Source organism: Haliaeetus albicilla, chromosome 14 (genome assembly GCF_947461875.1).
Source record: "Haliaeetus albicilla chromosome 14, bHalAlb1.1, whole genome shotgun sequence".
Classification (NCBI taxonomy): domain Eukaryota; kingdom Metazoa; phylum Chordata; class Aves; order Accipitriformes; family Accipitridae; genus Haliaeetus; species Haliaeetus albicilla.
In genome coordinates, this window is record NC_091496.1 from 13,598,723 (window position 1) to 13,625,555 (window position 26,833).

Below are 26,833 nucleotides of genomic sequence, written 5' to 3' on the forward strand. Positions count from 1 at the left end.
TCAGCATAGCCTACTCCCCTGCATGATTCAATAACTGTACAATCCGCTAAACAGACTGGAAAGTAGGATTAGCGTAGCCCAGCTCCAAGGCAAGACTGGAACTGAAATACAGGTTGATTTTAGCACACATCTGTTCCTAAAATACTTTAGGATCCATGCTTTTATTGCATGTTTGTCAGCTGTTCTATGACATGGGTAATAGAAGATGAGTACAGTCCTGAGAGCAATCAGAAAGAGTAAGTAGTACTCTGATTTGTAGTAGTATCTGCTACATGGAATAGTATCTACTTCACACTTCAGAAGAGAAAGAATTGACTGAAGAGTAAGGAAAGAATTCTAAAAACTGAGTTTTGAATGAAGTACCACAGGAATGGAAAAGTGCCAGACTCAGCAGAAGATTCTGCCCTACATGCAACAGAAAATTGCTGCAGAAAGCTATTGCAATGTGCACACACAGCTTGCTGTAGGATGCAAGAGATTCAGTGCTTCCTTCCTAGGTTACAGCCTAGAGTGACCAGAAGGAGAAGAATGTACTCAATAGCAGAATGGGGGTAACGACAGGGCAGAAGAAGAAAGTATTTGTTCAGACTATGGTAAGTTGAGGACAAGATAGCCAGTAAGATCTGTCACAGTCCAGTTTCATGCTCATTCATAATTAACAACTGTCTACAGTACAAAGCAGCACTCATTTGGGTTAAGGCAGTAAACTGCAAAATCGCTTCCCAGAAGATACTCGGATGCCAACAGCAGGGACACTAGAGATCCAGCGTGGTGCCTCTGCAGATAACAGTGGACACTTCCATGACACTTGCATATTCACTGGAACTGCTACTCTGGTACCACAAAAATCTTTATTCTTTTAAGAACAAAATGGTCAAAAAGTAAGTGTATATTCATGATTCATCATACTTGAAGAACTACATTCACGAGGCCTTAAGTTCCATTCTCATTAGAAAAGCTCGAGTTTAATTCTGCTTATTCATTGCGTGACAGAAGTGGTTTGTGGGATGGTGACAAACACTTACCACATGTGACAGTGGGGAGACAAAACTTTGAAGCAATTTGAGTTTCAGAAACGTACTTCCAACTTCCACAGTGGTTTGACAGCCTGTACTACAAGTCTACTTCAATGTTTTTACAAAAAGACAAACCAGCTTTTCAAACCCAACTTGTGGAATCCTACCATATTAAGAAGAACTTAGTCCAATCAGTTCAGGAAACACAGATCTCTGACTTTTGCAGTCAAACTATTTAATCTATTTAACACTTTAGAAAGCCTGTAAAGACACATTTCTGGATATCATAGAAATATTGTTTGTGAACTGAAGAAAATACTTATACAGCTTATTGAGATTTGAAGAACTCACTTTAAAAGCCTGAACTTTACTTATGATACAAAAGTTCTCATAACTCCTTTCTGGGCTTCTTTTCAAGGAAATATTTCACCAGGGCTTCACTTGCTTAAAGTCCTCAAATTGTCTCCTAAGCCTTATCTGACACTTCCAATAGTCAAAACATCAGTTAGTAAAAGAGTGATGTTTGCTTGAATCTCCTTTTTGACAATACCTGAGGAGCAGTACATATAGCGTAAAACGTCAGCTGCTAGAATACTCCACAGCACCCATGGTTCATTTGCTATGTGACAACAGGCAACAGCAACAGGCTTAGAAAGCTCTACATGCTCAGCTATGGCAGAGTCGTGAGATAACACCAATCACACAAGAACATATTTTGTTTTGCAAAATTTGCTTAAGTGCATTAAGACATACTCAAAGAACTGAAAATTAAAGAAAAGCTTCCATGAAAGTTACCTTAAAAATCAAAGCATAAAAGATACTAGGAAACACTTAAAAAATGTTGTATTAATGCAGTCATTTAATGAAATAAGATAGCTATTTCCATCATAAGCTTGACATTGCACTGTTCTTACTAGCAGCAGGGGAAGAAAAACACATGAATTATGGTCAACTGTGCTGTCATCCTAGTAATTTAGATAAACACTACTAGGGCACAGTAAATTTCCTAGTACTTTTATACAGTGAGGAAAATGTACCTGTAAGCAGCAGTGTGAACCAAACTATCACAAAAATGTAAAAATAACTACCTTCTTGCTATCTACGGTCAGATTACACAGGTTTCAGATTCTATACCAATACTACGAACACAGAGATGCCAGAGACGCCTTTGTCAAAAGACAGCTCAAGCGCAGACATGGATGTATTACTGCTCAAATGGAGCTCTGACTTTCTAAAACTGCTTTGGTTCCAGAAGTATTTTAGCTTAAAGTCCATGCAAAGCCAGCTGGAGTTTCCCTATACCACTTGCTCATCACTGAGGGCTCTGGGAAACATCAAGACAAGCTGATGCTAACAAACTCAGCTGGAGGATGGACTATTCTGAATCAGGGGTGCCTCTGCAGCTCTGGGTTGCAACAGCAAGGAATAAATGAACACAGTGAACTGGGTTTCATTTAGTCACTCTGCCAGAACAAGAGCTGCATGGGGAGAGCGGGGCACAGTACAGCTTAGCCCAAAGTTTCTGGGGAAGTCAGGTCCAGTTGAGCTGAATCAACACTGAACTGTCCCACATGGGATATCACTGGTTACCTCCATTCCCCTGTTAACTAGCACAAATAATGCAGAGTTTAATATAATTTCAGGTATCATACTTGCATTTAAGTCTCCCAACTATCTCTGTGGTTTATATTCATACAAATAAACACAGCATGAAAATGTGAAAAGACCTACATGCAAGATAACGTCCAAAGAGCCTAAGCTGACAATTAAAATTAGTTGATACTAATACTTAGTACATACATATGAAACTAAAGATAAAACTAATTTTTGAGAGTATCCCTCTCACCACTTTGCCTTAAGAGTATTCGAAAAACAGCATACACTTGTGACATGTGTCAATCTTTCCCCAGTTATTCCTGTCAGCTTTCAAACAACAATTATTTTTAAGAATTCCTAGCCCTCAAGATGGAAGGAAAAAGCCTTCCCAAACACTAGCCAAGCATAAATAATGAAAGGAGAATGATCTGGTTCTGTAAAAGATAAGCTCAACATTCAGAAGCTCAACCATATCTCAACATTTGCAGATGGCTTTGGCTGCAAGGAACAGGCTAGCAGTCTGGATTTATCCTATTTCAAGCCCTGAAAGGAGATTGCAAGCTGAATTGATAGATACAAGAAGTTTTCACTACCTTAGCATTCTCTTCTACTGAGACCTACTAACTCTCAGACTCTAAGTGCTCCAAGGGAACATCTGCTGAAGTGATTAATAGACCAGCCTGGTAACTACAGTCCCTTGGGAGCTCTGTCTTCTGTGTTTCATAGCAGGACAATGACAGGTCTAAAAACCCCACTGTGTTCAAGGAGGCTTGTGTGAACCACATAAAAGAAAAATCCCTCCAGAATTACCCAGGAAACTGAGAACAGCACCATGTCAGTACTAGATGGTATGGTGTATTCTATAACATCTTAACTCTGTTTGATATTTTCTCAGGGAAGAGGGGAACTCATGCTGTGGCATTAATTGGAGATTCATATCCAATAAAAAAGCATCATTCAATGAAGACAATGACAATACTGAAAGGAGCCAGTTAAGGAGTACATCCTATTTTCTTCAGTATCCCATTAAAACTGGGAACAGGTAAAAAAAAAAAAATGACAGCATGCTCTCAAGAATTAGGTACTGCCAGAGTTAAGACCAATGTTTTCCATCTTTCCAAACCTGTGTATTCTCTAACAAAGATGTTAGAACCAGGCATGTCTCCCACACTGCTAATAACTAAAGATAACTTTACAGACATATCAAAATACGGGCTGATTGCTTCAAAAGTCTCCTTTTCTCTCTCTCATTTCTGAAACTATTTTTATACTATCTGCATGTTAATCCCAGCCTAAATTAGCAGTATTATCAATTACATTTGCAGTTAATCTATGTTCAGAGTAATAGTTAAACAACATACATACTGCCAGTAATGGGCTAGTTTTACAAGGATGGAGGACTAAAGAGATCTGTGGTTTGTTGATGAGCAAGTATATAAACAGACAAAGCAAAACATTAAATTACTAAAGCATACTCAAGTTTTAGTTAGTAAGTTACTAATGTATGTGCCAAGATATTCTAGAAAGCTCTGCAGCATACTCATTACACATGTAAGAACTGGGTTTGTAACTTTCTATCTCTGACCATACTGTTTCCTTAGCACACTCAATTTATTGCAGAGACTATTATGAACACATTACATCAAGTGAAAATGTGCAGGACAACACAGCAGGGACAGTTAGTTACAAGCTATGAGTGAAGAACACAAAAACTTCTATTAGTCTGAAACCATGTGATTAGAAAATTGACTGCTTTGGGTTGAAGGCTAGGAAGCATGTCTTGATGCAGAAACAGAAAAGGCATTTAAAATTATCACTACAAATAATAGGCTTCTTAACAGTGTTAAAGCAATTCAGGAACAATTCTTGATATTCTAAAACAGAAATAAGCCTCAGATTTTTTGCAACAAGATGATTTTCAGACCCAACAATATAAACACAAACAGTATAAGGAAGCAAAGCAGTTAAAGAAACAAAGGGAGAAACAAAACTCATAACCATGGAACCCCCCTGCTTAAAAGCATGATTTCCAAGTTACTGGATTCACTATTTTCTTCTTATTCCTTCAGTCCGAGGTTTTGGTGGTTCTGTGCATGCTGACAGCACAAGTATATTAAAAAACATCACATTTAATCTTGATTTTTCCCTTTAAATCTTTCTTTGAACATATACAGCTCTTACTCATCTCACCTTGCTATGTGATTAAAAGGGAAGATGCTCCTAAAAATTATTTGCCATAGCTTTAAGATAATGTTTTTACAACATTCTAGTTGATGAAATGTTTCAATGGATTCAATCAACATATCTGCAAAAAATCCAGCAGCTCGTTACTGAAGAAAACAGCTACTAAATACAGTAAAAAAAACTCAGTTAACTGTAGCATATAAAATACGCCATCTTCCTATTTAAGCCTTCTATACCAGTCTCCTCACTGATTCATTTTTCGCAAGTAGTTGAACTTTCAAGTCAAGATGCTAACTAAAGGCTTGAGTTGTCCTTCATACAATTTTCTGCAATTTTTTAAGACGACTAACACCATTCATTTTGGGGGGAAATGAATGATGATTGTTTCTTATGTGAAAAAAAATTACTAATATCTAAAAATGTTTAAAGTCTTAAAACTTGCAGAATAACTATGCATACCAATCTAGTGAATACAAAACATCTGGAAATAAGGAAGCAAAAGACAGTTTTCCCCACCTCCAGACCTTTTTGTCAGAACACTGTAGATATCAACTGTATTAGTAGTTCTTGTACAATTTTACTGCCAGCATTTTATCAGTTTTGCTGATTTGTTCAAGAAACTGAGGGATGCATATTTATGCCTCATTTAGGTTGAATCTACATTCAGGTTTGAGTCAGAAATTTGAAGTCTTATCATATAATGGCTATAAATAACTTGCAAAAAATTGTCAAACTCAGTCCAGTTTTCATTACATGCGTATTTCCTTTGTAGCAGGAAACTACTGTACCATCACATAACAAGGGTACATAACAGCTTCCTACAAAACAGGGTTTAGGCACGCGTAGGGGACAACAGGAATGGTTATGCATTGTAGCTGTTCACCAAGATGTCATCTATACGTGCAATCAGTGCAGGCATTTACAGTGTAAGCAGAACAAAACTGCGTATCTCACCCTAGACTATGGTAGCCCTCAGAATCTCTGGGGGAATTCAGCAACACAACAATAACAGGTCTGTTGGGAGTGTGCACAAACATCTTGAATCCAGAGTGTCTGGCTATAAGGCATCCAAAACCAAAAGGAAGATTGCTCAATCTTGTAATGGTCCCAAAGATTTGAGCTGCTCAGTAAGACAGTAACCAGAAGTAGAATCACTGATATTAAGCGGAGATTTAGCCTTAAATGAAGAGATGGAGAGAACAGTTTTAAGTGGCCACCTCATCTCTCATCTTGCAAAAGCAAGCAGAAGTAAACCTGCAACACCAACACTGCCATAGCAGAGCCCTGCTGAAAAGTCTTGCCAGGAGCAAGTCTCAGAGCAAGTATGAGACAGGTGGGATGAACTTTCCACTCTGATGCTGGAACTGGGGTTTGTTTGTTTTAAAAGCAAAAACTGGTATAGGTCCAGGTAAACCTTCTCTCAAGAGCCACCCTTTGACCATCCAGGAGAAGCGCACACTACCATCCACTCTATCTAGACAGACTAGCTCTGAAGTCAAACAAATTTTGACATCCTGGATGTGACACTGACGCTGTCAGTGCAACATCTGAACTAAGTGAAGGCTTTTACAGAGTGTGCCCTTCACCTGAAATAAAGATACTTGTCCTACTTCCCTTACACCAGATTGAAAGTTTCTCATGGAAGTCAAAGCCCAACAGCTATGACCTAATAAGAATAGATATCAAAGTAATAGCATCCCCAGGACCAGCCCATGAAAGCACAGAAGAAATTATCTAAAGGCAAGTTGAGACTTCTTCCACAAAAAACACCCAAAAGGCAAGAGGTTTTATTCCATCTTAATCAGGTAGCTAAAAGGAATGTAACCTATGCTTTTTTCAGGGCTATATGAGAGGGGCTGGCCCAGTCACTGTCAGTTATGACTCTACAACCCTCCAGTTTCAGTGCTCATGCCTTAACAGACATAACATCGTTAAACAGTCAAAAGCACCTTGTGACAAGCATTCAAAGGAAGAGCTGTATAGCCAATACAGATCAGGTACAATTCATATAAGCAAGCAATACAAGGATCTAAATAGATATCAGCTAAGCCTCTGTCTCTGAAGAATGTTTAGTTTGTTTAACCACATCAATTCTCCCTGAGAAATTTCATAATCTATTGCCATCAAAACTTTCTTCTCCCCACAGTCATTACCATTTTCTTGCTTGTGACTTCATAGTAACTTCATAGTATGTGGAATGAGGCATTAAATTCCATGGAGAATATATATATTTTGCTTTTGGGTCTGCTCAGCACTAAAAAAGGAAAAACAAACAAACAAACAAATCCTCCACCAAACCAACCCTGAAGTTCTTCTCCCTTTTCCTTCACAAGATGCAAAACTCTTCCTCTTTTCCCACGCCTTGGAACACACTTCCTTGAGGTCAGTGTTTGGTTTTGGCCCAATTATACTAGGTGGAAAAAAAAAGCACCACAACCGAAACAGGAAAACCTGAGCTTTCAGTCCAATAGAAGTAAACTAGAATTTCCTACCTGCTGGTCCCCCATTACCAAAGCTGCCAGAAGTAAAGGCACAGCAGAATAGTCTTAAGGCATTTTAATAAACACCCCACACACACACAAAGGGTCTGCTATGGCTGTTATGTCCTGCCTTACAAAAAGGCATCAAGGCTTTTAACAGCTATGTCTTACCAATTTATCTGAAACAGAGATCCTGACCTGTAAGACTTTCACTGGGAATGACTTCAAGCTGAAAAGCTGAAGCCTAACAAATGTTCTGGGTAAAAAGCATAGCTGTTTGTGCAGTCAAGTAACATTGCAACTGGGACCAAATTACCTTACTGAAACATCTCTAGAAGTCAAAGGTGCTGCTCCTTTCAGCTATATGACATCCTCTAGCATACAGTTGAATCACTATGTGATGACGTAAGTCCAGTGTTAAATACACTGATGTTGGACATGCAAGCGATTCCAATAAAAATATGCCAATTTTATCTTTCCCCAGAAGTCTAGCTTTTTTTCAGAGGCAGGCTTGTATAGAAATACAGTATCTGTAGAGACATTCAGTAGTTTAGAACCCCCAGTATTCAGCAGGCGAGATTAAGATACTGCTAATATAGTTATGTTAGCTCATAATTGGCAAGTAGAACACCCGCAAGGTTTTAACGACTATTCCCCCTTCAAAAAGCCACAGTTTAAAACCTTTCCAGACATAAATACAAAAAAGAAAACTTCTGAAAGCACTGAATCAGTACTTCCATGCAGTAACATATACACAGGGAATATATAAGGAAATGTGAAGGGAAAGAGAAGGTATCAAATAGAAAATACATTTCTACTAACTGGAGAAAACATGCTTACAACTATTTTCACCCCTTCTTTAAGGCTGCGCCTGGAAGCCAAGGAATGTGCTAGTTATAAAGAGACCATTTATGACAGAGTTCAATAGCATTTTAAGAGCCAGAAAGAAGTAGCCTCATTAAAGACACAAACTTGTACTAAGATTTCAACTGTAATAACCCTAGCTAATAACCAGCACAATATTTATAGATAGGCAAAGGAATTTTGTGTCATAATTTTTTATATTTGTAATTTTTGCCTAATAAATGTGTCCCCATCAGTTCAAAAGCACACACCTTCCAACCAGAATATGCCGATTCTGGTTTCAAAAGAGATAGAACAGGGAATGCAATGGCCAACAAAATTTTCATAATTCCAGCAGAAAGAGCTATAAAGCAACTACTCAAATGAAACCAAAGCAGCAATGTCTAGTACAGAAACAACAAATCTAGACAGTGTTATTCACAAGCATGATCTTAGATTATTTCTCTCCATTAATTTTTTTGTTTTAATGGCTGAACATTCAAGACTTGGCAGTAATACTGCTAAATGCCTGAACAATATAAACTCTACCATTTAGTTTGTTTCTACTGAATTTAAAAAACAGTCCTTAAACCTTCTGCACACATACTGTCGTATGCAGTTCCCTTCTACAAAAGTAACATAGACAAATATGCAGCATTTTCTATGACCTTATAATACTACCACTCATACAGAAAATGTTTCTTAATTTCCCCATATTTTGTTCAACGAAATGCTTCCAAAAAGTAAAGGCTGTGATTTTTCTTGAATATAACCATTTCAAATATATTATTTGACATACCATTAACATAAAGTTCCATGGTAACCTTAATCACAGGTATTTTCAAGGCCATGCAAGTCCAAAAGTGACTAGCAAAAGAAATAGTTGCCTTTTCCACAGTCATATATCATGATTTCATTAGAACCCAGAGACAAGAATAATACAGTGAAGTTACTAAAAAGTAAATTAAAATACCATTTTAATCAAACAGTTTGAAGTTTAACCTTTTTAAATCACGAACATTTTAGACGAAATTTTTAATTCTGAAGACTTGTAAAAGCTCACATCAAACTAAAGGGTCAAGTAACAAACATATTGTATACACCCTCTTTTAAAACCAGCATTGAGAACCTAAATTCCTGATACTTATAAAATAAAGCCTTTATAGAAATTTTATTGTCTTTTGTACACCAAAGCTGCAAGTCAAACTTCAAATTAACTTCCAGTTTGTAGGATACCTTTATTACATATATAATGTAATTACTTCTGAAATTCTTCTATCTGGGGGAGCAGAGAAACGTTTACTTCATATGAAGTATACACTCAATCACATAAAGGTTTCTAAAATAGCCTCTCACTGATGTTCGTACCCTGCAGGCTATGTTTGTTACACAGCTAATTTGCGAAATGCAGTCCTCCTACTGTGCCAAATTTCAACAAATACAAAGGTACTAAAGTCTGGTAAACTGGTAGAATGTAGCTGGTTCAGGCAAGTGCCTTGTCAATCAAGCTGCTGATAAATTTAAAATAACCCTCAACTGTCATCATTTTAAAAAGCTGAGTATTTACAGTCCAGAATGTAGAAGTTGATAGTTTGTTTAGTAAGCAATAGTGAACCCTCATTAAGTTTTTTCTATCTGAAATACAGACAACTTTATTCAACACCCCTGGGGTTCTAGATGATAGATTTACTTCCAGATATTGCAGAAACGCATGGGAATACCTTCAGATCCAGCCTCAAGATTCTTATCTATAATCCTCATCTATGTGGAATAAGTGACAAAGTAATAAGACTCCACTTCCTTTCTTGGGAAAGGAAGCTGTTCTAACCTGAGCTTCAAATAAGTATTTGATATGGTGCCAATTCAAAAGAAGAGTATGTGAATTTTTACAAGAATTCAGGTGAGCCAAGAGTCTCTTTAGTCTTTTTACAAGAAAAAATATTGGAAAAAATATAATGTGACTGAAGGCATTTCACAAGCAGAGTTTCTCAAACAACTTCCCAGGCCAATCCAGCATTTTCCTTCATGAGTTCTCATGAAAAGCAGAGCACACTAACAGATATTTGATGACAAAGCTAGAAAACAATCAACAAGAGGGGAAGATGGGAATGTAACAAAGTAAGCAGACAGACTTTCAGGGTAAAAGAAATAAGACTAAACTTAAAAAATGCCAAATAAAGTTGTATACTAGAAGCTGACATTGAAGGAAACATACACGCATATTATCATAAATTAACTAAGTGGCAATTCATGAGTGTTTATAGTAGTCACCAAGGAAATAAAGACACAGGATATTTGCTAATAAACAATCTGTATTCAGTAGTAAGTCCAGCATGCTGGGAAATTTGTAGAGATGAAACAATATAAATTCTCAATAGGCAACTGCAGATAAAAGTTATTTTTCTTCTTAATGTAAATAAGAGGTCAGTTGAGACTGTGATTTTTCTTTTTTGATGGGTTGTATGTTCTTATTTTTCTTTGTGGTCTGATATTAAAAAAACTGATTCAACTTGAAATTACTGAAATTTTCCTCCTAGGACAGAAACATTCATATTCTACTTTATCTCTTGCTTGCATTGCGTAAGTGCCCTTTAGCACAGAAAAAGTCTTTACTTTGTATTTTCTGGTATTTCATATAAAACATGAATTCATTTTTATGTTAATGGTTTCGCTTGTGATAGTCTGTTTTTACTTGAGGATACTTTCGCTGTAACCAAAGAATGCCAGCAAACAGTAAAATAACCTTAGCATCTTTCAGTGAAAAATTCAATGTTTTCTCTGGACAAGGAAGCAGTATTTTCCTTTTGAAGACTGTCACCAAACATTTAAGTCTAACAACCTCATTCTAAGCACTGTCGGTCCACACATTCTCTGACTCTTCCTCTGTTAAATGGGGCCCAAAAGGCTTCTTTTGATTTTAAGCCATAGTTTAAGTCACTTGAAACTGTCTCTTGTTTTAACCTCATTTAGAAATGTACTAGATGGTCAAAAAACCCAAACCCACTACATTACTGTTTAACAAACACTAGTACAGAATGACTTAAACCCTCAGAGATCAAACAATAATCTGCAGCAATGGTGTTAACTGCTCACAGGCACAATGATTTACTCAGTTCACATCAACTGTCTCTGACAGCACAAGATGCCATGCTTAACTATTAAACTATCAAGCTTTATGCAGTGTTTATTTTCTTTGATAAAGAAATCTGGATTTTATTACTTCAACTGAAATGTCTGGGTTTGTCTTTAAAGCAATACTAACATTTTGATGAACATTTTCAGTAAGTTTGATTTCTCAGCGCTGTTCTCTGCTTAGGAATATTCCTGGAAAAATTGTGGTTTTGTTAAAACTTTTCCTGCCACTCGATTCCCAGTTAAACTAACAGATGTCTGAGATGAGCTGCAAAGCAACACTACCACGCATTATTAGGCTTCAAGTTTCACTGAAAGGATAGGCCCAGAACTGAAGGCAACTTAGAGGCACTATCTTAGAGTTAAGAAGATGGGACATCTGCCTCTTCTTGCTATGCTACACAGGTAACTTAACTTCTTCACAGTCTGGGAGGACAACTAGGGAATGCAGTATCTTAAATAATTTTATTACAAACATCTGAGGCTCACATGCAGGTGACTTGACTGAGAAAAAAAAATCCTAACCCCATCACCAACAAAAATCAACTAGTTTGACTGCACAAACTTTACTCCTTAAACCCTAGAAGAAGTTACACAAAACTGGCTAGGCTTTGCTCCCCATCACCCCTCCTACATTTTTTTCTTCCAAACAACCCTGAGGATCTAAACAAAAGCAAAATTTAGGTAAAATCCAGAAGAAAGACAGACTTAAAGCAGCAGTTTGCTTGCCCTGTGTCTGTGGAACCCATCCACTAGATGTCAGTGTCCCCCTGGGCAGATGACCTTCTTGCATCCCAACGAAAAGAAGGCAGCTGATAGTCCTTAGTTATCAGGTCAACTGTAAACGAGGAAATTCTTATAAAGCATCCCTGGGCATCACCTGGGCCACAACAGAAGCAGTCAGCAACAGCAACATTTGTGAATACCAGACACAGAACATAAATGTAGTCCTAGACACAAAGTTTAGCTAGTAAGGTAAGAGGCTAAAGAGCAAGAGCTGTTTCATGCAACATTACTGATTAAAAGTACAGCATATTGGTCAATAGATATTAAGGCATGCTGAAAATGGGTGATAAAAAGGCTGCAAGATAAAGGTATTTCTGCTTCCTATTTCCTAAAATACCCCAAAACACAAAACAATGCTTTTTGACAAAAAAATATACTAGACACAAGAATGGGCTCTACTTCTACCAAAATTTAAATCAGGCCTGAAGAGGCTTAGACTCAGAAGCAATAGAATAAGTTATTATAGCACAGCATAAAACCCCCTGTGATAGGCATGAAAACACCGCACCCTAAATAAAGGACAGAGAAGTCAAAAGTTCAGGCACATTAAGTGCCTGTTGCAGGAAGAAATGGGTAGGCGTTTCTGTTCACCTCCATGAAATCTAGATATTAAGATAAACTATAAATTTATAATGGTATATTTCAGTTGGAAGGGACCTACAACGATCATCTAGTCGAACTGCCTGACCACTTCAAGGGCATCTAAATTTCAGTCTAAAAGGACAATACTGATATAAAAGGAATCTTACACTTGATGGCAGGACCACTTACTCAGAAACTAATGCCACCCCTACAAATTACGGAGTGCTGACAGGCAAGGGCATGCCGGAGGGGAAGCAGCATCATGCACTACAAAAGCAGAGACACAAACAAAGGAAGGTGAGAAAAGTCAAGCTAAATTTCTATAATATATTTTAATCCACCCAGGATTGTATAAGATCTATACTATCAAGAAAGCAATCACAGTAGTGGTAGCATCCACAAGAAACCTGGTGGTTCTTGTCAAGGAGATTGAGAAGGCTACGAAGCTGAAAAATAAGAAATTAAGAATTTCAGAGGAGTACAACATACAGATTTCTTTCTTTTTAAAGATATGAGATCAATTTTCCAGAGAATCTCACTCAATCCCCCAGCAAGAAAAACACCTTGAAGCAGATTTGAGCAAGCACAGGACCTGGCTAAAGACACAGCTTCAGAAGAATGACTTACAAATACTACATACTTATACCTGGTATCTTTGCCAGACAGGAAAAGGCTAAAAAAAAAATTCACCACAACTTTTTCCTTTAGAAATAGGAACTTTAAAAAAAAAAAAAAAGAAAGAAAATGAGGAAGTTGAATGAAAGGAAATTATAGAGACCTAAAAAAGTAGAGCAATTGCAAGCAGCACAGGGCCTGTTTAAACATGCCAGGTAGCAGTACCTGTCACTATCCTGACTGTCAATACAGCAGTAATGGGTCCTGGTGTCCTGTGATCATCAACCTGCTGCTGCTGTGTACACAGTTTGGGAGCTTCTACTCAGAATCTGCCACAGAGAAACTGGGAGGATGGCTCCATTTCATGTCTTACATTCTTTCTCTCAGTATCTACCAGTCAGAATAAAGTATTAGACTAGGTACACATTTGACTTGACACATTACAGCATTTTTTAATATTCTGAAGAAACCATAAAGTATCATATGATCCTAAAATCTTATCTACTTATCTTCTTCCCCAGTTAAGAACATACCTATTGAAGGATGTAGAGCAGATTGTATCATGCTGCCTGGAAAGGATAAAAAAATAATCTCATTCCTGTTATTGCTTTGTCCCAAACACCACAACTGTAGTTATGATCATTTTAACTGTTCATTGTTTTATAACCAAGTTATTTTTAAGGGACTGTCTGTCTTCTACCCAGCTCCTGTTTGCCTGAGCAAGTCTCAAGACAGTTTTATCCCTTTGATCTTATGCTGCAAAACCAAAGAAATGTCAGGAAAACTGCCCTCAATATGGCAATAATCATAGAACGGTTTGAGTTGGAAGGGACCTTAAAGATCATCTAGCTCTAATCCCCCTGCCATGGGCAGGGACACCTTCCACTAGACCAGGTTGCTCAAAGTCCCATCCAACCTGGCCTTGAACACTTCCAAGGATGGGGCATCCACAACCTCTCTGGGCAACCTCTGCCAGTGCCTCACCACCCTCACAGTGAAGAACTTCTTCCTTACATCTAATCTAAATCTACCCTCTTTCAGTTTAAAACTGTTATCCCTTGTCCTTTCAGTACACTCCCTGTTAAAGAGTCCCTCCCCATCTTTCCTGTAGGCCCCCTTTAGGTACTGGAAGGCTGCTATAAGGTCTCCCCAGAACCTTCTCCTCTTCAGGCTGAACAACCCCAACTCTCTCAGCCTGTCTTCATAGGAGAGGTGCTCCAGCCCTCTGATCATCTTCATGATCCTCCTCTGGACTTGCTCCAACAGCATGTCCTTCTTATGTTGGGGTCCCCAGAGCTGAACACAGTACTCCAGGTAGGGTCTCACAAGAGTGGAGCAGAGGGAGAGAATCACCTCCCTTGACCTGCTGGCCACACTTCTTTTGATGCAGCCCAGAATGTGACTGGCTTTCTGGACTGCGAGCACACATTGCTGGCTCATATTCAGTTTTTCATCCACCAGTACCCTTAAGTCCTTCTCCACAGGGCTGCTCTCAATCTACTCACCACCCAGCCTGTATTTGTGCTTGGGATTGGCCTGACCCATGTGCAGGACCTTACACTTGGCCTTGTTGAACTTCATGAGTTTGCACAGACTCACCTCTCAAGCTTGTCCAGGTCCCTCTGGATGGCATCCCTTCCCTCCAATGTGTCGACCACACCACACAGCTTGGTGTCAGCAGCAAACTTGCTGAGCATGCACTCAATCCCACTGTCCATGTCGCTGACAAAGATGTTAAACAGCACCAGTCCCAACACCAACCCCTGAGGAACACCACTCATCACTGGTCTCCACTTGGACACGGAGCCATTGACTGCAACTCTTTGAGTGCGACCATCTGGCCAATTCCTTATCCACCAAGTGGATCATCCGTCAAGTGCATGTCTCTCCAATTTAGACACAAGGATGTCGTGCAGAACAGTGTCAAACACTTTGCACAAGTCCAGCTAGATGATGGCCGTTGCTATTCCCTTATCCACCACTGCTGTAACCCCATCATAGAAGGCCACCAAATTTGTCAGGCACGATTTGCCCTCAGTAAAGCCATGCTGGCTGTCACCAATCACCTCATTTTCCATGTGCCTTAGCGTAGTTTCCAGGAGGATCCGCTCCATGATCTTGCCAGGCACAGAGGTGAGACTGACTGGCCTGTAGTTCCCCCGGTCTTCCTTTTTTCCCCTTTTTAAAAATGAGGGTTACGTTTCCCCTTTTCCAGTCAGTGGGAACTTCCCCGGACTGCCACAACTTCTCAAATATGATGGGTAGTGGGTTAGCCACTTCATCTGCCAATTCCCTCAGCACCCGTGGATGCATCTCATCAGGTCCCATGGACTTGTGCACCTTCAGGTTCCTTGGATGGTCTCAAACTTGATGTTCTCCTACAGTGGGCAGTTCTTCATTCTCCCAGTCCCTGCCCTTGCCTTCCGTGACTTGGGCAGTGTGGCTGGAGTGCTTGCTGGTGAAGACTGAGGCAAAAAAGTCATTGAGTACCTCAGCCTTCTCCATGTCCCGGGTAACCAGGTCTCCCATTTCCTTCTGGAGAGGTCCCACATTTTCCCTAGTCTTCCTTTTATCACTGATGTACCTATAGAAGCTTTTCTTGTTTCCCTTGACATCCCTGGCCAGATTTAATTTTATCAGGGCTTTGGCTTTCCTAACCTGATCCCTGGCTGCTTGGACAATTTCTCTGAATTCCTCCCAGGCTACCTGTCTTCGCTTCCACCTTCTGTAAGCTTCCTTTTTGTGTCAGAGTTTGTCCAGGAGCTCCTTGTTCATCCACACAGGCCTCCTGGTGTTTTTGCCTGACTTCCTCTTCGTTGCGATGCATTGCTCCTGAGCTTGGAGGAGGTGATCCTTGACTATTAACCAGCTTGCTTGGGCCCTTCTCCCCTCCAGGGCTGTATCCCATGGTACTCTACCAAGCAGAGCCCTGAAGAGGCCAAAGTCTGCTCTCCTGAAGTCCAGGGTAGAGAGCTTGCTGCATGCCCTCCTCGCTGTCCTAAGGATCTCGAACTCCACCATTTCACAGTCACTGCAGCCAAGGCTGACCTTGAGCTCCACATTCCCCACCAGCCCCTCCTTGTTGGTGAGAACAAGGTCCAGCACAGCATCTTTCCTCTTTGGCTCCTCCATCACTTGGAGAAAGAAGTTGTCATCAACACATTCCAAGAACCTCCTGGATTGCTTACGCCCTGCTGTGCTGTCCCTCCAACAGATACCAGGGTGGTTTAATTCCCCATGAGGACCTGTGAACATGAGGCTGCTACTATATCTGTCTATAGAGGGCCTCATCCACTCAGTCTTCCTGGTCAGGTGGCCTGTAGCAGACCCCCCACTATAATGTCACCTGTCCCCACCCTCCCTTTAATCCTGACCCATAAGCTCTTGGTCAGTTCCTCATCCATCCCCAGGCAGAGCTCCATGCACTCCAGCTGGTCACTGACATAAAGGGTGATACCCCCATCTCCCCTGCCTGTCCTTCCTAAGGAGCCTGTACCCTTCCATTCCAAAACTCCAGTCACAGGAGCCACCACATGTCCATCTTGCCTATGAGATCATAGCCCTGCAAGTGTGCTCACACCTCTAAGTCCTTGTTTATTCCTCATGCTACATGTAATTGCATAGAGGCACTTAAGTTGGTCCCCCAATGAAGCTGACTTACTGGCTGAAATTCTTTTGTGCTGCTCTTGAGGTGTAGGTTTTTCTTCCCACATGCATATATGCATTACAAAAATACTGTGCTTGCTGGTCTGTCTCTTTCCAAGGTAATTGTTTTGATAATTTTAATGAACAAGTGGTCCTTTAACAGCAACAAAGGCAATAAGGAAAACACAGCATCCTGGCCAAATTCCAACTCTGACATTTCCTGTAAGTCTTACACTGTATTTTCATCCACCATGCTGAAACTATTGGTTGGTCAAATACAGGTGTACTCAGCACTGGCTTAACTGATCTGTAGATTCATCTACTCATCTTCCTCCCCAGTTATGGATATACCTATTATACCATGCGTGGCAGATTCTAATTTTAACATCACTAAAAAAAATAGAACTAAAAATACAGTGTAAGATAATTATAAGATGTGGATAGAGGGGTTTCCTACTTCTATAGCTTTGGGATTTTTTTAAAGTTTGGTATGAGCTATGCTTCTTCATCAATGCAAGACTGTTCAACTACCACCAGGACAGAGTTTCATACCCACCCTTATGGACAAAGGTTAGCTGGACTGTTTTTATCATACTGGAGGCAATAGTTAACATCAATGACAACAGCTATTTATATATTGAGATTTTACATATCAATCACTTATCAGTCTTAGCCTTTTACTTCAACTCCGTTTCCTTTAATCTTATTTCTAAGCCACTAATCCCCTTTATTGCCATTCCTTCTTCAGATCAGAGCAAATGCTGTCTATATAGTAACTTGCTACTGACACATGGGCTGCAGCCCACAATTACCCATCTAGGAAAAGGAAAGTTGCTCAACACCAAATGAAGTATTCCTCTTTTCTCTGTTTACAGATACATTTTAAAAAATTCTGAGAAAATACTACAGTTGTGGTCAAATTCACATTCTAATTCTGGAAAACCGGAAACCATTTCAGCAAAGCCACAGAATTAACAAGGTGACTCGGTGAGATACTCTGACTGTGGACACATCAGAAGAGAGGCAGTGGGTGGATTAGCATCACAAAGCCCACTGCCAGCAGAGACTGGAGTCAGGCCTTGTTTGTAAAATACTGGTGACAGTTCCTGGCACAAGCAAAACTTCTTCCACATTTTTACTGTCTCTTTCAACTCAGTATATTGCTCAACATACCTTGCTCACAAGAGAGAGCAGCAGACTGCTAACCTGCACACAAGTAAGCTACGAATACCTTCCTGTTTTAGCTCACTAAAATGCAATGTAATCTCCACAAAGAAACCCCCTGTTTTTGAACAGCTTCCTCCTAACTTATACTCTTCACTACTTCCTTCTCCATCAAGATGGTTTTTTTACCTCCCTCAGGAAAAATTACACTTCATAGCATTTTACTGAGTATTGAACTTACAGATCTAAAATTGGAGAATCAACACTTAATTACACTTTCGGATAATGGAAGTGTAAGTTTGTGAAACCGCTAGTCATGGCTCTTCAGAATGACAAAGTAAATGAAATACAGGAAATGAGGAAAGTTGCATTACCAAAGTTACTTCCTCAGTTCTATCAAAGCTACTCTTGGGAAAGGCTAGATAAGAAAGAATGGAATCTAAAATTTTACAAAGTAAGATAGAAAATACTAAAAGCAAGCAAATTGTGGGTTTCTTTTATACAAGAAAAAAAAAAAGAACTGGGAAAGTGAGACTACATAGCACTGAACAACTTAAAAGGAACAGGTTGTACTGCTGCTTACAGCCATGAAAACTACGTGACTTGCTTTTCAGTGTGGAAACAGATATGCCTTAAGTCAGAAAAAAACCAAACTTGTAAACTCCTACAGATGCGGAAGACTGCTATTGCAGGATTTCTAGCTAGGAAATAGGCTAGATATTGCATGCAGTTTGGACTGGGGAAAAACAATGACCCTTTCCAAATACCAGAACTCCCCACACTTACTAAAGGAGAACTATTTAAGCACACTATAAGTAGGGCACAAACCAAGTTTCTCAATCTTATTTTCTCCTGATGGAAGTGGCAGCCTTCCAAACAAAATCAATAGCTTTAAAAGATCTCAATTTATTTCCAATGTGTCAGCTAAGTTTAACCTCAACCACAGTGTCTGCTGCAGTTTGACTTTAAGGAACAGCAGCATTTTTCTAAAGCAATGCCCTCTTTAATCCCTGCATTGTGCCTTCCCTTAAAGGCTACCTTCTTCTCATTCCCAGTTGCTAGCATTGTGCATCAGTATTCCACTGGGTAACCAGAACAGCTATTAATGCTAATAAGCCCAGACAGGAATACACGTTTGTTCTAAAGAGACAGTAACTGCATGACAAGTAATAGGATGAGACATACAGGATTGCTAAGTCCTGGCTTTAAAATGCAAAATACAGAAATACATACTCTACAGACAAAGTGAATTAATTCACAGGAGCAGTGAAGTATCACAACATCTTATCAGGACACAAGTGCTTCTTATAGATGCATTACAGTGAATAGTACATTATGTGAGAACGCTCAAGTACACTACTTACTAGAAGATTGCATCATGACCCCAATGCAAGCTGCACTGCTATTCTCTCTGAATATCGACGGCATCCCTTGTAGTTGTCAGGACTCAACATTTCTTTCAAGAGACTCAGATTAGGCTTTGGTCTCCAGGAACCTCTGTAATAACCAAGCTTAGATAATAGTTCAATACTACAATTCCTCTTTTCAGGAAAGGGATTCATAAGCAATATTACCTGGCCCAGTGCAAACCCTGGAATATTTATCCTGGTGAAATGAACAAAGAGTAACATGAAAATTCATAAGGAACAGCATGCATGATGATTCTTACAAAGACCATTTCCAAAGAGAATCAAAAAAGTCCAACTTTCAGACATGCAGAGAAAACAGCCCGTTACATTCAAAACAGCTTTGGATAAACCCTTTCAATCCCTGCAGTTGCTTTTAACCAGTCTGGTTAAGCCTCACTGTCCTATTTCCCAGGCTTCTTTCCCCATTGTCCAGAGTTAACACACTTCTAAGATTTTTACTTATTAAAAAAACATTGGTTATCAGAGCTAGATAACATTCGCAAACTTAACTTTCTCTTTAAGAGGATAATAAAGCCAATAAAATGTGTGGCTAAGCTATTCTGTTCTGAATTTAAAACCAGGCTCAAATAGCCCAGCCAGTTCTCCTTTGACCATTGAATTAAAACAAAACAAACAGCAAAAAATCCACCCATATACCTTCTCTCTTATTATAAGCCAACAATTGATCAATCAGTGCTTGCACTGCTTAAAAGGGAAAACTCACTATAGACAATCATTTGTCTTTAGTTCATTACATCCATAACAACCTGTATAAAGTTAATGCTTGTTCTGAAGAGCTTCCAGTCTAAAAGCAAGGCAAAGACAAATGTGAAGATACTTAACTTATTTGCATGGTTTCATCATGCAGTGGCCTCTGTCTTCCAAAAACAGTAACAATGGATGGTTTAAAAAATAAGGAAATCATTCTAGCAGTACAGGGATAAGGTAGCACAAGCACAGGAGTAAAGGGGAGGGAGGGAAAAAAGAAAGAAAGAAAAAAAATAATTAAAAAATCCACAAGAGATAGATCAGAGCTGAGATGTATTGAATCAAAAATACATGTTGCAATTTGCATAAGATCTGACAGAAGTACTATGCCCAGTGGAAAACTACACACTTTGCAGGGATGATTCAACTACTAGCTGACATAAATGCAGAATTCCTAAAGGGTATCTTGTTTATACAATGTCCAGAAGCTAGATCCAACAAGCTACAGACAAATCAAAAGACAGCAGTATGAATGCAAAAGGAAGGCCACACAAGTGTTTCTTCTATCTTTTCTTCTGCAAAAATCCTTCCTCCATAGCATTTGAGATATCCTTAAAATTCACAATACACCTTGCATAAGCAAAGTTCCCCAACTTTCTTCTGGAGGTTTTCAAATCGCCCAGTTTATAAATTAAAAAGTTTCATGTATTTAACTTTCCACACAATATGACAATCATATATACCCATTAAGCTGACCTACCACAGGAAGAAGGTTGTGATCTCTATCCAAACAAATCTTCAGTTCAAACATACAAAGTTTGTAAGCTACATTCCTACAAACAGAACATTTCACTTTTTCAGTTGTTACCAATAAACACTAAATTCCAATACCACACTAGCAAGAATCTGTTAACGGGGAAAGGAAAAAAAAAAAATCACACAAATCTTAAAAGTAAATATTGTCTGCTGTGTTGTTATCACTTATCTTAGAATAGTTTGCAAGGAACGCCACCTGAAAATCTACACCATCAGTATATGATTCAGGAAACTCCTGACTTCAGAACCAAGTTCTGGAGGTTTTAAAGTAATACATTGGCCCCATAAAATCTAAAGGACATGGCACTGAAACGCAAGAATAGAAGGAACTCATTTTTGCATTTATTTAGCAAAGCCAAGTCCAGTGACTCCCTGACATGCCCTACAAGATCCTTCACCTGACTAAAATAATTTTTAGTTCAAAGGTACTGTCCCTCTAGAAATAGATCAGTTCACAACTTAATTATATCCCTGCACTGAATTCCCTTTTTACTTCATTGCTACTTTTCTTACTTCTAAACACATCCTGGCCTGATATACGCTTAATAGGTCTGGAAGTTATCTTCATCTGTAAGAGCTAAAAATATCATCACTGAGGTTTTTATATCCACATACTTTCTTCACTGTTCACTTACTTTACCAGACACGGAATATTTTTTCTATGAATACAGGAAGGGAAGCCTATTATGTATGCTATAAGACTGTACAAACAGGATGCTGGCTTCATTTTCACACAATCACCAATTTAAACAGTGCTAATGCTTTAGAAAATGCTGCACCAGAAAGATACATTGCTATAGCTTTGCACAAAAAATGCTATAGTGTTTAATAACGTGTAAGTTACCTAATGTAAGTTCTCATTCAGGCTATTCCATATTAGAATCAGTTACGGATTTAGCTAGCATTTTAGAAGCAAATATTATTTCCCTTTAGGAAATGACAGTTTATATACGGATTTATGGCAACAGCTTGTTGACTTTAGGATACACATTTTTTTTCAGTGTTATTGGTTTCTCAATTTAAATCATTAAGAGGCTACAGATTTCTGTAACCTGTAAGAAATACAACTAGGCTTCTCTCTGCCACAGTTTCACACATACAAGTTTCCACCTGTTCTTTTCAGAACAAAAATGGGAAGTTGACATCCTAAACAATTTGCAGGCTGCATTTTCACTGTAACAAAAAAAACCCAAACAAACACAAAACAAAGAAAAGAAATGAAAACTCAAATTTCATCATGATAATCAAAATATTAAGAAAATATCTGGCACCAATTGAAGAAGCAACTGGAGCAATGTTGCTACATAATATCAGGGCAATTCCCACAGCAGTTCTGTGGAATAGCCTTTGGAAAAGCTCTTCTGTTTATAAGGATAATATAAAAGGTTGCAATCGATTTGTGAGCAACTATATGGATTAACACCCAGCTTAATTGACAACTTACTTCAGAACATTCAGTTTGGAAAAGGGACTCGTGTCCAAAGCTTTCAGTGCAAAGATCCTCTGTTCCAGTTTTATAGCAAAAAGCTGTTAAAGGAAACAACGTAGGTTACATTTCTCCCTTCTGGGCCTACTTTTCATTAAGTAGGAATAACAGAAAAATAAAGTATGTATAAAACAACACATTTCTTTACTAAAATAAATTCCAATGTGTGCCTGAAGTACTTTCCAAGATCCTTCCACCTGACTAAAATCAGTCATTTTTCTGTATTAAAATTTAAATCTAGTTCCCTATATGTCCATTAATATTTACACACAGTTATGTTTCTGCAACGCCACAGGAAATGAGTTAAAATTAGTTTTACATTTTAATTTGGTCATAATAAAAATCAACACAGCTTGGCGTAACCACCTATACTACTAAAAATTGAAGTTTTACAAGAAACTGTCAAATACTTAGAGCTATCTGAGAAGACTCAAAATATCTAAGAGATTATTTCCTTCCTTTAGCAGTTTGTGCAATAGGGGTGCTGCCCTATAGGCAATTTATAATTAATTCAGTTCTGCGGGAATGCTCAGGTTTTTTAAGCAGTTAAACTAACCTACATATGCCCTTCCCTCCAGAATAGTATTTCATTTTCCAGCTTTATTTTGAGCTAAATGATTCCCTTGAGTACTCCTACTGGACAACTGTATTAATTTCAATTAACAATTACCTATTTGCTAAAATTATCAGAACATACATGAGGGAATAACTAATAATGAAAGCATAGCTTCCAGTTGGAAGGCAAAGATTCAAGTAGAAAATAAAGGAAGAATTAAGACTTATTTTCTACATGTGGAAAAGCAGTAAAAAAAAAAAAAGCTATGCACTGCAAAAATGCAGGACATAATACATTTACCACTGAGGAATCCCCATGATCAATTTTACTCACAGAGCAGCTAGTCATCAACTTACAAACCCAGCCTATCCACAGTCTAAATGCAATGCACTATTCATATCACTGTCTTTCTTTGTTTGTTCTGCTTTTTATGTTAATTTCTCAGTTTGCACAGTAAAACCATGCAAATACTGGACAGCTAATCCAATAAGAAAACCTGTCTAAGTAGGAAGCTATACCCAAGCACCATATATGCTACCAGAACACTGAGTGCCTTGAGGAAAAAAAAGACAGCGTTCCACTGCCAGGTTATGCATCAGAGTCAGATACGGTCTAATAAGAAGTGAAACGTTTAGGACAGAGTGGAACACCACTCAAGGCTTCTCAAGAGCTGTACAGTTCCCACAGCAATCAGTCATTTCAGCATGATGCATAACCTACGCTGGCAAGTCACTTGAACACTTAAAATACAGCAAACCCATGCAGCATCCTTTGAATCAGGAACCCAGTTTTTCAAAGATAGCTGTGTCCTCCAAGAACTATCAGAGGAATAAAAATAACGTCAAACTAACATAAATGAAAAACAACACCTATTTTTAAAAAAAGATAAAAATCAAACAATGGAAAACAATATGAAAATTCTGGACCAATAGCCCCCTGAAACTCTCAAATGTGGTCAGTAGCCAGGAATCATGCCTATCAGTCTCTGAAGTCCAGCCAAAACCTGCATGAACTAGAACCTTGCCTAAACAGCTACAGACATGTAGCTCAGCACAAGAAATGGATTTCTCATCCATTATACTGACCCTATAGCAGACAGAAAAGATAGCAATGATAGCAGAGGTGCTAACTGCCCAATCTCAATAAAAGCAGGAAGACAAGCCAATGCCACTCATGTACCACATTCTTTTCAGCCTCCCATTGATTGTCCTTTATTAGCTGCCCAGAAGAAAAAGTCTTGGCCCCTTGTTCCCACTGTAGCCCAGCCGCGCAGCTGAAAGATGGTCATCTACCTCTTCAGAACCAAAGAACAAACTGCTCTCAATCTCACTGATCCACGTAGAAGCTGTTCTTCCTGTGATCACAAAGAGTACAAAACATCTGTGTGTTTTCAGATGAAAAACAAAAAGCAGATGTCATCCACACAAGGCAGTAAGAATGACAAGACAGCAAGACAGACAAACACATCAAGATGCAAAATTTTTCTAGACTACTCTGACCTTAGGAAAACAAACAAAACCAGCTACAACTTACAAGACAACATGAGAAGTTAATGTTAAAAAGATAGTTTAAAATTGACAAGTTCAGTATTATAACCAAATAAAAGAGATTAAAGTTATGCATATGCTCTTTAAAGCAGTATGGTTTTAACTAAGTTAACTTCCCCTTAGAGACTGATGCTTTCCAACCCATGACTTTAGACATCAAAACTCATAGTTAAGATCATACAATTAAAACTAATATATTTCAAGAATCAAGGCCTGCACTCCAACATATAAAAAATTAGAGCATAGCCCCTCCTCCAAAGATAAAGGAACCTAAATTATATGGATACATTTATGATCACTTAACAACTTTGCTAGAATTTCTCCAAATCATAGCAAATTAAAAATTGAACAAGCCAACCAATCCATACAGCACTTTACAACTTTCAGTCTAGTAATGTAGTTGCCCTTGGCACATTCCTAACACTAGGCAATTCAATTCTTTTTACTGGAGTAAGGGAGCTCAGAAGTATAATAAATTTAAAAAATTCACTGTCAGAAGCATCATGGTACGGTTTCCTTCAAAATTACTCATGCTTCCTTCTAGAAATCTGAAGGAATGAAACACATATCTTCATTTGCTTTTGCTCCTAATGACACATCTAGCCCATAAGGCAACTTCATTCATAGCTTCAGTCCTCTTATGATAGCTATTTTCCCCCATTGAAGTAACTGGCTACATCAGCTTGCTACTTTTTACAGCTGATAATTCAATTCTTCTAGGCTTTTCTTTCAGAGGACACTTCCATTAGAGCAATATTGCCTTTAAGTCTTCACATAAATTGATTATCACCAATAAAATTACCTTTTAAGGAAATTAAAAGTATCAGTTTGTAGGAGGATAGATAGGAGGAAAAATTAGGTCAACCAAACTAGGTCATCCATTTATACCTCCATTTTTCTGGCACCTTTTGGGAAATATTTCTCTACTCTATCTTTTTAGCTGTGTAAGTTTTTTTTTTTCCTATTCTAAAGCTGATGGTAAAAGAGTAGTTAGAACAAGGCCCTAGGAGATAAAAGCAGTAACTTCCCTACACAAACCTCACAGTGACTGAAACATCCTGACATCAGTATTCAAAGACACTTTAAAACAACGGTTCCCAATCCAGAAGAACAATGGTCCTAAAGTCTGACAGACTTCACTGTGCTCTACTCCTCTTACAACTCTTCCCTTACCTTGCTGTTGCACCCTCAGCTTCCCTAGTAAAGCCACTAGCTTTGTACTTGTACTGTCTCAGCCATATTGGGTCTGAACACAATTTTGTTTCTCAAAGATGTAGAAGGACTCAAGACAGTACTCTAACAATACAGCCAACTCTCTGGGGTTCCTGGTTTTGGATCAAAAACTCCACAGCCATACCAGAGTGTTCTCCTTCCATGAACACATTCTGACTGTTCAAATTTGAACAAATAATTCATGAGTTAAATTTATATTGGCAAGGTTTTTTTGCCAGATGAAGCAGGAAAACAAAGAACTTAATCTCTTTGCAACATTCACGTGCTAGTTAACAGAAATAGAAATGCATATCCATGCTTCATTTAGGGCAAATATATACAGCCGAGTTATCCGAGCCTGCACTGGCATAGCATAACTGTAGCAATTGTTAAGTACAACAGCCTGAGGAAAACACCAGGATGCAAATACCAGGATGCAAACAGCGCACTTCCTAACAGCACAAAGAGCTTCTGCTCTACCCAATTAACTTAGGCTTTACTCAGTTCCGTATCTGACCTTTAACACTGATGTCTCTCCCTAAATTAAGTCTGTTTTATAAGACCAAGAAAAAAAAAATCATCTAGCTTCCGATTTCAGTTCTACAAACGTGTGCTCAAGGTACTACTATAGTTTCACCTTTCCCCAACACTAACAAGTGCATTATTATTTTCCCTATACCAAAATGTCCTAAGCATATTACAGTACACAACACAAAATCCCTGAATCTTAAATAGTAAGTGAAGAAAATCAAACAGAATTTCCATTTATTACAAGTCAATGGCTTTAAGATGAATTTAAAAGCCTCAGACTTCTGTTGCACTTACTACTAAAAAATGTATACACATTAGATAAGCAGATATTCAGATTAACCTTTTCCTGCTTCCAGAGCTGATAACTACTATTTAGCTATAACAACAACAAGGAAAAATATCCTGAAGCTATTGCAGTTTTAAGGTAAATTATGTACACTCCAAAACAAGAAATTCATACTATAGCAATCAGTCACACATATATGCAGAGTAGTATACAGACATTCATCCAGATATGTATATATA

General features: G+C 38.5%; 1 protein-coding gene across 5 annotated transcripts in view; it reads right to left on the bottom strand.

The window, feature by feature from the left end:
- The window catches only part of PTPN12 (protein tyrosine phosphatase non-receptor type 12), an 83,485-nt gene that overhangs the window by 50,343 nt on the left and 6,309 nt on the right, over positions 1–26,833 (bottom strand). For 2 of the 5 annotated variants that reach the window (XM_069801741.1, XM_069801742.1), the window contains one exon: positions 13,460–13,624. The exons of the other annotated variants lie outside the window; for them this stretch is intronic. The gene's annotated coding sequence lies outside the window, so the exon portion shown is untranslated. Of the gene's footprint in view, positions 1–13,459; positions 13,625–26,833 lie in introns of those variants that run through there. 5 annotated transcript variants of the gene reach the window in all.